The sequence below is a fragment of the Rhea americana genome, unplaced genomic scaffold (assembly GCF_003343005.1).
Source record: "Rhea americana isolate MKP2758 unplaced genomic scaffold, rheAme1 scaffold_110, whole genome shotgun sequence".
In the NCBI taxonomy this organism is placed as follows: Eukaryota; Metazoa; Chordata; class Aves; order Rheiformes; family Rheidae; genus Rhea; species Rhea americana.
Window position 1 is genome coordinate 1,399,193 of NW_028185151.1, and position 11,348 is coordinate 1,410,540.

Below are 11,348 nucleotides of genomic sequence, written 5' to 3' on the forward strand. Positions count from 1 at the left end.
CGTCGCCCCGCCCCCGCGGCGGCTCCATGGCCGGGGCAAGGGCGCGGGGTGCGGCGGGGGAGGGCGCCTGTGACGTGGCGTGAGCGCATGGGGAGCGCGCGGTGCGTCACGGGAGGGCGCCTGTGACGTGGCGTGAGCGCATTGGGGAGGGCAGTGAGGGGTGTGCGGCGTCGGAGGGGTGTTAGCGGCGCTGCGGTCTGTCAGGGGCTGTGAGCGGCGTGCGGTGCGGTCGCGGTGCCCGGTGTTCGCCTGTCCGTTACCGTGCTGCTGCTTCTGCCCCGAGAACAGCCCGCGTATTCCGAAAATGTTTTCCCGCCTGCCTGCCATAACCGAAACCACTGCAGTTGCATCTGTCTMCCGCTTGTGCTGCAGTTCTCTCACGTTTCTACACTTTTTTTATGTCSTCTACAACGTAATCAAGCTGCAATTTATGTCTAGTGCTTGACACTAAAGTATTAACGAATACAGTGGTTCAAAAGTAAAGACTGACCAGGCAGCATTTCCCCTGTTAAATTTACAAGGTTCCACCACCAATCTTCTGAAGRTACTCTGACAGCGGAAAAATGTTGATCCCTATTTCAGTGTTTATACAGCATTTTTTCTGCTTCTTCGAAAGTATGTGATACGGCATAACGCTGATACGACAGTGTATTATATTCGCTAAGGTTTCAATTCTTGCTGCACTTCCACAGTTTAGCAGAGACAGGAGAAAACAGTTTCTTTCTGCTGTAGTCAGAATTGCTCCAAGTTACACTAGCAGTAAAGGAGTGTGTGATGTGTGGTGTCATTCCCCCTTTCTGCACCTTCAGTGCATCATCTTCACTGAGCAGAAAAAGATGCAACGTTGGCAACGTGCCACTGAAGTCAAAATGTACCTTTGGCCGTTTTATGCTAGCAGCCAGTAGAGAGGTAGAGGGTTGAGCTCCAGAGCTGTAATTATATTAAAAGCAAATCCTGGTCTTGTTTAAATGGCATATTTACTTTATGAACTGCCATTGCTTATCATTCAGTGCATTCCTTTCCTCTAAGCTATTGCATACTGTGGAATCCTCCCATGTTACGTTTTCATTAAAGTGATATATTTTTGTGGCATAGAAGATTAACTAATACATGGAAAAAATCTGGAATTATTTTTGTTATTATTAGTGTTATTTTATATATAGTTTTTACAGCCCATGACACAAGCTTATGYCTTGTGCTACAAGTTTTGAGCATGCTAAAAGTACAAAGTGGCCTGGCAGCCAGTTCAGCTAGGCAGAAAATCCTCTTGTGTGAAGCCTGTTTTAGACTGTSTTTGTCATTTGCTCTCCCTGGCACCTGACAGTCCTGGCTCCCTAGAGCAYTCACTGGCAAATAGCGTAAAAGCAGTGCCCAAGGTGGTATCAGTGAGACAAAAATTACGTTTGGTTTGAATTGCAATTGTAGTTGTTCTGGTGACGTGCAAAAGGGCTTGGCCTAATTGTATGTTGATCAACAGGAGCCCAAAGCATAGTCTTGGGTTTACAAGTAGTTTTTCGCTTTGACTGAAACTATACAAATTCATGTCTATCTCAGCAACTGACACTTGCAGTCTTGCTGCATTGTAGCTAAACTGATTTCTGGTCACTATTTGTAGGTTGAGAACAGAGTATTAAGGGCCAGAACTGGCCTATGAAAATCCAACTAATATACCTCGTGCAATATCTGTATTTTGCTTATGTAACCTAGACATATAGCAACCTGCGCCAAATACACTTCTGTGCAACAGTTTTGGGAGGACTGCGCTGTTTAGTGGTGAGAACAATCCCATTTTGCTTTACAAACAAAAAGTCAAATGRTGCTGAGGAGAAGTGGGAAAAGAGAAAAGCTAAGGGTGAGCCGTGTTTCTCAGTTCTCTTAATCTGTGTCTTTCACTGGATCTTTGCCCTTTTCTGTCTGTGAACTCCCAGGGAGAAATCTTGATAGTTTTCTTTCACTTAGTGACAGTAAAATTCCACATAGCATACAAAACAAATTTATTTGTTGCTCCAGTTGGCAGGCAAGGTAAAATTTTGTTCTGCTAGTAAGTAAACATCGACTTCTGTCATTATCCCAGCTGTCAGAATCGTATCACAGTGTATGTTGCTGTTGAATTGAAGTCATCCATATGGTGATGCAGACAAGCAGAACATCTCCCCACCCCGCTAAAACAAATTACTGCTTTGCAATACAGTGTATTTAAATCTTTTAGTTTTCCATGAAGAGACTTTCCGGAATTAAAATCTACAGTTCCCAATAGCAAATCTTGTGCCTTAGTCTCAAGACCACTGAAATCTCTCTCTGATTCCCTCCCCATCAACAGAGGCTTTTAACCTAATATTTTTTTTTTTTTTAAAAAAAAGATACAGAATCTTTAAAATCTTGATGTTTTAAAAATGGTAAGGTTAGATTTTGGYTTTCTTTTGAATTTAGTCCCTGAGTTTTACATCTGTAGGTTTATGATTTTGTATGTAATTCTCTAGCTATAAGGCAGAAACATTGTTTTAACTTTAATTAAAGCTGATATTCTTGTATAATCATACATCTTTGGAAGCTGAATCCTTTCAAAACTAGTAAGTGTCAAGATTCTTGAGAAATGTAAAATATTAGTCATGGAGAGGAGATAGCACACATGACTACATTTTATTTTAGTGAAAAGAATGCAAAATATATTTTATATGTTTCATTTACAGATTAATGAATTACAAATTATGGTTTCCTTTGGTATCATTAGATGGTATATGGTGGGAAGCTGAGCTCATCAAAATGCTTTTGATGGAGCATGAAGGTACTGCTGTCCCTTGTGATCCAGGTGTGCGCTGATCAGACTCCTGGCTCACAGAGGAAATGTGTGCAATATTATTCCTGACAATTAAAACTAGTAGTTGTTGTACTCCAAATCCTAGTCCTATTGTAATCAATAGCAAAACTTATTGAGTGCTTCTATTCTAATGTTTCCTGGGAAATTGCTCACTAGTGAGGTCTGTAGCACAGGATGACATTTAAAAAGAGAAACTTTATACTGATGCTCTTTGAGACATCCACCATGTGTTGGAAAGTTAGCAAAGTCCTCAGACTTTGCATGTTAGACCCTCTGAGCTCATGAGTTCTTAGTAGAACATGAGAGTCTGTGAAGAGACAGAAGAAGTGGAAGTACAGGCCTGTAATTTTTGTTATGCCCACATGACATATTGTAATAGCTGTGCATGCACCTTCTTTTACACTAGAGGGCATGTTATTCTTTTTACAGTTGCTGTTTTTGAATGCTACAATAGCACCAATTACAATAGCATCTCCTATAGCAAACAAAAGGAATGAAAATAGGTAAAATAGCAAAATAAAAAATAAAGTAAGAAAATAATAGAGCAGACTATCAAAGAACAGGCAAAACAAACTCCATAAAAATATTTTTACTTAGAAATTGATGTGAATTTTCACATCTCAGAGAAATTCTGCCTCTGAATCCTTTAAAAAGCTGATGCAATTCAAGAAAGCTTCCTCTCTGGAGCTCTTGTTAGGATCTGGTAGCGTTACAACTTTAGGACATAAAAGTGTTCTAGCAAAGCACATATTCGGTGCTAGCGAGCACCGAAGTGTCTTGATCTACAAGTCAAATTGTTTTGTTACTATTTTATAAAAGAACCAAGAGCATTTCACCCTACGCAGTGAAACAGGTCAACAACTTAAGTGGAGGTATTTCCACTTTCCAATTAAGATAATAATGCTTTAGTCTGGAAGTTTTCAATTAAAAATTAAAACATCTCTGGATGAATCTGTCCTTTAGGCTTTACTTGTATGAGAAGGCTCACGYGAGCAAGATTTCCAGACACCATTTCACAATTAATTTTCTTATTTCTCTTGTTGCCTGCAGAAATCAAATTTTTCTTCGTGCTTTTTAGCACAAAACCCAGTTATTTTCAGATACTACTTTCCTGGGGTTTGCGGTTTGTTTTGCTCTGTTTTGTTTTGCATTCCTTGCACCCTTCTATGCTTTGATTCTGGCTTTTTTGGTGAGAAACCCTTTCACTGTGATGGAMAATATCATCTGAATCTTTCATAATAGTTTTTCACGGTGTCACCAGTTACTGTAACAGCATTAAACATTTTGCAGAAGGATTCAACGTGTAAGGACTACAGTACTGGGCTTTGCTCTGCACAGCCTAACCTTGCTGTGCCTTTGCTTCCTCCAGTCTCCTCCCCAGAGTTTKGCAGGGTAGTGCTCTCTGACAGGGTGTCCTTTCTACATCAGCAGTGGGGAGAAAGAAAGACATGAAGCAGATCTTGGGAGGGAAGGGAGTGAGGAGCGGGGCCTCGCTGTGTTGTGTGCAATCCCCTAGCATTGTATCGATCAGGAAGAGCACAGAAGAGGATAGAAGAGGAGAGAGTCTCATCTCTTCTCCACAGCAGAATTGAGTTGCCCAGAAGCAGGTTTCAGTGCCCTGAGAAGATCAGCCTCAGGAACAGATCGGTTTTTGTAGTACTTAAAATAACGAAACATGTTTTTTTAACAATGTATAGAGCTATCGTATAGAATTAATGAGGACTGTGAGAGTAAGTAGCTATATCATGCAGAAGTGTACATGTTGACTACAACAGGTAACCATGTAGAGTGACAGCATCTCTTTGTCTCCTGAGTAAGGAATAACAACAGAGTATTAAGAAAATAATTGGATTAAACGTTCTTGTTTGAAGTCTAGTCTCTCATTCTTTGTAAACTATCATGCAGTAGTGCCTGCTAATGTTTTTTGAATCTTTAAATGCCAATAACAGACTAAATAAATGTCTATGAGAAGGATTTTCTTTTTGTGGCTTCATCAGCCTTTTCTCCATAAAGAAAGAAAAGAAGAGAGAATTAGTACAAAATCTTAGAAAGAAATGTCAGTTAAAGCTTAAAATAGGCACACCTCCTTAAATATTGTAACTACTATTTTAATAACTCTTGCCCTTAAGCTCACACAGGGTGGGACAGTTAACACAGGGATGATACTGCAGGTGGGAACAATGCAGTGTCACCTGCTTTGACATCCATTTTCTAAAATATTTTCAGACAATATGGCAGTACAGGACAGAATAATGCATTTCTTAATGGCATGAATTCTGAGTTGACAGGATTTCACTGAGCATTTGAGGCATGTATTAATCAGTAGTGCTACACTGCCTCCATATCTTAGAATTTAATTAACAAATTCACTGAAGAAAAATAGCAACCATAAGCACTGATAATGGGATGTTCAGCATAGCATGCAAAATAACTATTTGAACATTAAAAAAGAAGTGAAAAGTTAATGATCTGGTTACACACAGCCCTGACCCAGTATGTAGTTATACACAACCTTCTGTTTACTTACTTAGTTTTGCAAGTAGTTTCACTGGATCTGGCACTGCCCATGTAAATATCTATATATATAACTGCCTATTGCCTTGCAATCTTGTTAGATTGGTCCAAAGCAGAGATGAAGGTTTTTATGCTTCCTCCCAAAAAAAGGGAACAAGAAAGGGTCAAGAACATTTGACTGCTATTAAACCCTGTGTAGATCTCCCGCGAGAAGAGGGACAAGTCTGCATTCTGTTTGAGTTCTCTGACCAACTAGTTTAGAAGTGGTATGGGCACATTGCCCTGCTGGCAGCATTTATCAGGAAGAGGTAGAGTACATGGCTAACTCTAGTAGAAGATAAATGACTTTGAATCTCAAGTGAAGGGATGTATTTTCCTGCAGCCTAGGGTGTAATAGCCTTTCCTTTTGTATGCTTAATGCCTTAGCTTAGGGCATTTCCTGTGCATCATTTTACCTCTGGTGGTCATGATTCTTCTGATGAGCAGGGTGCAAATCAGTTCTGTGGATTTCATAGAATGACAAGAATTAGATATAACAACACTGTCTTTTCTCTCTGGACTATGAGGAAGAGACAAGCAGAAGAAGGCAGAAATTGGGGAAGGAAAGTTCAGAAAAGGATTACAATACTTTTGGGACCCAGAGCGCAGAAAATACAGCTTTCTAATCTCTGCTGTGGTATAAACGTTACCAAATCAGTAGTCAGTTTATCTTTTTATGAGATGAATTATAATACTTACCTATATAACAGGGGCCTTGTGAGGATTCATTAGCTAACATAATTTGAAGAGGGAAAGTGCAAAGTGGTAGTATTCTGCTGATGCCATAATCCTCTCTGGGAATGTAAGTGTCATCAGGGGACTCTCTGAGGAAAACAGTTCTTTCTAAATGGCAGTTACTTGCCATTTATTGTCTACTATATATTCATGAATTTATATCTGCTTTCATTTTCTTTACTACTTTTTTTCTTTTTAGTTTTGTTGACAGAAGCACAACCTGAAATTCGTTTGCTCAGTTTGTGGTGATTATACCCTGGGAATTGCTACATATGAGCCTTAGCTTTTGAGTGCATCAGTTCATAACTGTTGGTCCCAGTGGAATTAAAGTGAGATAAAGAGTTCTATTCCAGGGTTTGTTGTATGAATTAGATCTCTCGGTGCATCTGTGTCATTAGCTTGAAGTTTGGGTTTTTAGATCTATTTTAATAATCCTTAAAGCTTTGTGATGTATTAATGATCTGTATATTCTTCTAAATGGCTAAGGCAAATAGACCATGCATTTTTCTGCTTTATTCCAAGTTCTCACATGAGCTGCATTTTTAAAAAGTATTCTAATTATATGGAGCATTGAAAGCTGGGGGAAAAGAGGGATGAAATAAGGTGTTCTAATTTCTTGATTTCTGGCAGTGCTCATAAAAGTGATGAGTGGGAGGTATTAGAAACAGATAAGGAGCCTCAGATCAGTATACTTTGTATTTCTGAAGAAGATGTTACTTTGACTTCAATTCTGGCCCTTGTTCATACCGGCTAGCACTTTCCTCCAGCATTAGTTTCACTGAGTTCAATTAATTCATTCAGATATATGATGATCACTTCTTCCATTGCTGTTTTTCTCTCTCCAGGGTAGTTGTGATAGGGTTCTTTAAATTCTGATAATGGAAATGGCTACACAATATCCATTAACTTTGAAATTTGCTCTGAAAATCTCATTTTGCATGTCTCCATTCTGTGTCACCATTTGGTGTGCTGACTTTAACTGTGCAGTGGATAATGCCGTAGGGACACATTCACAGCTAGAATAACTCAGTGCGGTTCCAGGGAATTTAGCAGACTTCCAGCTACTTATGTCAGCAATGAATAATATACAGCTTTTAAATTGCCAAGCAGGTGAATGGCAAGATGTCTGGGCTACATCCATCCCCAATGTAAATTCCTGGATTTATACCAGGGCTGAATTTATGGCATCTGTTTACCTGGAGGCTTAAAGCTGCCCTCATTAATTATTCATGTTGAGCAGTATGCTACAACTATATTGTTCCACTTAGCATGGATTAAGTTGACTGCTGTTGTTAGAACATATAACTCCTTGCGTTCCAGTGAAATGGCACTGAATTACACCTGCTGCAAATTGCTCCCTATGATTTAATCCAAGGTTCCTTTAGAATCAACAYAATTGAATAGTGAAACAAATCTGAGTAAGATTTTAATGTCTTACAGTGAGCAGTTAGGCTAAAAAAAGTGGTCAGATATGTATGAATTCATTTACTCATTTCTGATTTATACTACAAACTCCATAAGGCTAAAAATTTCAAATTTTTGTAGCAGTACACCTTATAGAAGGCATGGTGCTGTTGGTCTGAAAAAAAATGATGAACAGACTTGTACTTTCCCATRCTATTCCTATATTTTTAAGGAATGTGTGTGGTAGTATACATTCTCAAATACAGAGTGGTGAAAAAGCTGGATGCTTCATGTTCTTTATGCTGTAGCAAAGYTTCTGTGGTGCTCAGGCCTGGCATATTAGAAATATTGTGTAGGTTCACTTAAATTATCACTGATGTTTTTGTTTCAGCTTGATGGGACATAGGTTAGTTGTGTTGAGGAAGTAATTGTCTCTGGAACCAATCAGCTCACCCTGAAGTAGACACCGAAGGTGGGACACAGCTGCTGTGACATGTAATGCCATTTAAGACATTGTGTGAGAGGTTAAGAATCATGCATCAGACTTGTGGATGTGAAACAGCCCCTACAGGAGACTCTTTCAAGTGGTGCCTGGAAGTCCAATGGGATGCGATAGCAAATGTATAGTGGCACTGGTCACATTTGTTTAGATAACTGAATCATCTTCCAGGCTTCAGTAGCTGTATTTCCCAGTTCTTCATTGACTGTAACATGAGTTTAAATACCTAACCTGGCAGCAACCTCCATGGAGATGCTTAGGMATTTTTTTCTCAAATTAAAACCTCGTCCTTTCTCTCAGAGCTGAAACCAACATAGGTCATGTGGAGAGACTGTGACTAACCATTACTGTGGCTCAGCTGACATGTCGTGGCTTGGCAAATCACCTGACCGTGTGCCCAAGRCCGTCATTTTGTAGCGGGAATTATACTTCTCCATCCCCAAGCTTGTGCATGCTGATAGAAGCCAGTGATCTTAAAGGTAGCTTAAAGAGCAAAAGAGAGGGCTTCAGAAGAGAGGCTGTGGCTCACAGGGTTGATAACAGCTGCATTACTCAGAGCTGCAAAAGCTTTCTTGTTCTGACAGCGGATCTTGAAGCACTGCATCACGTGAGCTTGCACTTGTGACCTGTTTATCATATATAATGAACTATGCTTAAAAATTCCTGTTGTATGGTGGCAGTGAATGGATTGTGCAACTTATACAAGGGATACTGAAAGTCTAAAAGTGCAATAACACAGTAACAGAGCAGTGACCATAATACTCTTTAACAATGGAAGTCTTGTTGACAGTCGAACATTTAAATTAGAAAATTCCATTTCTTGAGATGCAGTGAAAGACAGGATTGTTAACTGCCAGTACCCATAACTTACTAGGTAATTGCAGTTAGGTATGGACCATGCTCTTGTCCGATTAAACTGATTTACCTAATAATGAAGGCTTATTGTAATATCTATGCTGGGTTATTTCTGAACAATAGAAGACTGAGGCCTAAAGAGCAGCCAGTGGAACGAGCTGCCTCCTGCACGCCAATAAATTATCCAGTTTCTGTTACAAACAAGAGGCATTGTGTTCTGCCAGGCTTACAACAAAGAAAACATTATCTGTCCGGACTGTGCCTTGAACAACAATAATCTGTATTTCCAAAATTGAAACTGTAATTAACTATTACTGTGAGTCCACAAAACAAAAATGAGGAAAATGATACTGTTAGGTCCTTCTGACTCTCAGATTCCCAGTCAGCATCCACTGAACCAGTGGTTCATATTTTTCTCCACAAGGATAATTTTGCATAGCTGTATTGGTTATAGAGGTATCATCCCATGAACCAACTGGCACAGAGTCCCCGTATCACTTCTCTTATCACCCACCTACCAAGCCAGGCATTGCCAGAGCAGACAAAGTCTGGTTGTGACTCCTCAAATATTTTGGTATATCATATAGACTCTGTTTGTTACTGGAACCTGACTATACAGCAGCCCCCTGACAGCTGAAAAGTGGTCACAGTTTTTGTTTTGTTTGGGGTTTTTTTGAGCTAAAAGTAGATTGAAATCACTTCTTAATGCTCTTTTTCAGGATTGCATTTTATTCTCCTTTGGTTGCAGTCTGAATTGTGTCAAATTGAATTGTGGAAAATAGAGTAAAAAGAGTCTAGATCTTTCAAGGTCTCTACCACAAAGCAGGCCCTCTAAATTACAGTTGAGAATATATAGATATATGTGTGTTTATCTGTATCTTTACTGTCAGATGTGAAGACCAAGATCATCATAAATCTTACATTTTATACATGTAATTAAATATGTCATTAAATTTAAAATGAAGACTTTATTGATATCATCTGGACATAGTGGCAAATAGTAAAAGTAAGAAATCCCTTAGTAGGTCCTTAGTATCTGTTAAGATCCTTCCATGGAAAATAAATCAGAGTGAAAACACTCCATAGCTAAGGAGCTTGCTATGTTATCCAAGATGGCTGAATGCAAAAAGAAWTTTGAGTTTTGAAATAAAACTGCAATGAGTTAGAAAAAGTACAGAGAGCAACTAATTTAACATGACTCATACAGGTCTTACCCCATTTTTAAGGTTGAAACTGAGCAAAGAGTCTAGAACACACTGGATGGTAGGATCAGAAGAAAGGAAGCTGAATAGATTTTTCTTTGCAATAGAAACTTTCAGGGAGAAGTTGTAATCTTTTCAGAGTGCTATGAAGTCAGCTATTGCTCAAATGTGTAAACTCATCCATCCTTCAGCTCTGCTGTCTCAGACTAACACTGTTCGTTGCCAAAATCTGTGAGCCTTCACAGTGAGTTTTAAAGAATACAACCTTGAAACCAAGGGCCAGCTTCCTAAATGTAACTAGGCCCTTTTCTGCCTCCTGTGGCTCTTTTGAAGCAGCTTTAACCACTGACTTCTTCAAAATTACTCCCTTCCTTGTGCCTAGATGTCACCGGTTYTCCAGCCACATCAATTTCTGTGCTGCACATCTATGCTTCTGCTGATAAGCACATGTAACACTGCTTTAGCTCAGAGGCCATCCAAGAGATCCTGAAACTTTTTTTTAAATTAAATGTTCTTTACTTTCCAGCCATGTGATCTTAATTCCTTTAGTAGGAGCTCTGATCTGCTCAGACCTCCGCTCTGAACTGGGCCACCCAGCTGTGAACCTTGCTTTCCAGTAATCCAGTGAAAAGCCACTCTTCAGGATCTTGGTATTTGAAGAAGATGCCTTTCGCTCTCCCTTTGCATGTCTTTTTTTTTGATTTCCAGGTCACAAGATATGAATGAAATGACAAAACTACTTGGATAGATACAGGTATTGATGCACCCAGCTAGGGACTTAATCCCAAAATTTCCTCTGCTTTTTAATTCTGACTGCATTAGGCAGCTCATTGCCTTGCTTTCTGAGGATCCCTGTAGGGACCCAGCTTTCATGATGCACGGTGGGAGGGGACTAGCTTGGCACTGAAAGCATGGCAGGGGTGCAAGGAGTTGGAAGTTGTAACCTAGCCTACAGGCTTTCAAAAAATCCAGAACAGTCCTTSATTTTCACTACTTTTAGATATAATGCATGCATACATATCTTAAGATGGCAAAATCAACAGTTCTTAAAATTTCATCTGTCTTCTTGAGCAATGATTTGGGCTCCCTCTGCTGGCTCTTTCCTGGCAGGCACAACTGCTATACCATCTCTTACGGCTGCATGKGCTGCTGCGCTCCAGTGCATGCACATCGGAGAAGCTGGGCCCGAGACAGACAGGGTTGCAATGCTTTTAGCCCGCAAGTGAAGTAGAGTTATGGTGATTCGGGAATTTATGGGGTCCTTCAAAGAGTGATCTGTTGC